Consider the following 1017-nt stretch of genomic DNA (forward strand, 5'->3'; position numbering starts at 1 on the left):
CCCGTGCCAGTGACTTGGAAAAGCAAGCTTGGAATGGATACGTTTCATCTCGTCAAGTAACCACAACTTAGGCAAGTAATGCTTGTAGGGATTATTAGGACGAGTTAGGATGCAAGTATATCTTGCCTTAGGTGTTTAAAATATGCATGACTAGGACGAGAGCAATTTTAGATGAAAATTATATGTATGATATAAAAAATAATGAATATGCACTTATAATGAGAAACCGAGTTGCATGCCTATTTTTTTATGCTTTCCACTCTATTAGAATGGAGGATGAAATATTTTGATCTATGATAGGACACACATAGAGCAATTTTGGACTCAGATTGAGTACCTGCCTATTTAATTTGTGAAAAAAAAAATATTGATTTTCATTAGTGTTGATATGTCCGAGTGGTTAAGGAGACAGACTCGAAATCTGTTGGGCTATGCCCGCGCAGGTTCAAATCCTGCTGTCGACGTCTTTAAGAATGCTTTTAATGTATGTACTCACATGACCTCCTTCCAGAGTGATGAGTTGACGAATGAGAATTTTTAATGCTTTCCACTAGGACACAAAATGGAGGCTTTTAATGTATGTACTCACATGACCTCCTTCCAGAGTGATGAGTTGACGAATGAGAATTTTTAATGCTTTCCACTAGGACACAAAATGGAGGATGAAATATTGCTCACATTGAGCAAAAAAAAAAAAAATTGATTTTTATAATTGTCGATATGTTCGAGTGGTTAAAGAGAGAGATCTGAAATCTCTTAGGCTATGCTTGTGTAGGTTCGAACCCTGCTGTCGCGTCTAATAACCTAAAGAAAAACTAATGTGTGGAGGATGAGGGATCCCTCATCATGTACCCTTGGACTTTTAGACGAGTAATGCTCCTAGGAATTACTAGGACGAGTTTAGAATATGAATATGTATGATGTAAAAAATTATGATGAGTAGAATATGTATGAATATGCTCTTATGATGAGAAACTGAGTTGCATGCCTATTTTTTTTATGCTTTCAACTCTTTAG

At 36.2% G+C, this 1017-nt stretch overlaps 1 non-coding gene across 1 annotated transcript; it reads left to right on the plus strand.

Annotated features, from left to right (window-relative positions):
* Positions 1-382: 382 nt before the first annotated feature.
* Positions 383-464, plus strand: TRNAS-CGA. The gene has a single exon. It is a non-coding gene; the product is annotated as a tRNA-Ser (tRNA).
* The last annotated feature ends 553 nt before the right edge of the window (positions 465-1017 follow it).

The sequence above is a fragment of the Cucurbita moschata genome, unplaced genomic scaffold (assembly GCF_002738365.1).
Source record: "Cucurbita moschata cultivar Rifu unplaced genomic scaffold, Cmos_1.0 Cmo_Scf00001, whole genome shotgun sequence".
In the NCBI taxonomy this organism is placed as follows: domain Eukaryota; kingdom Viridiplantae; phylum Streptophyta; class Magnoliopsida; order Cucurbitales; family Cucurbitaceae; genus Cucurbita; species Cucurbita moschata.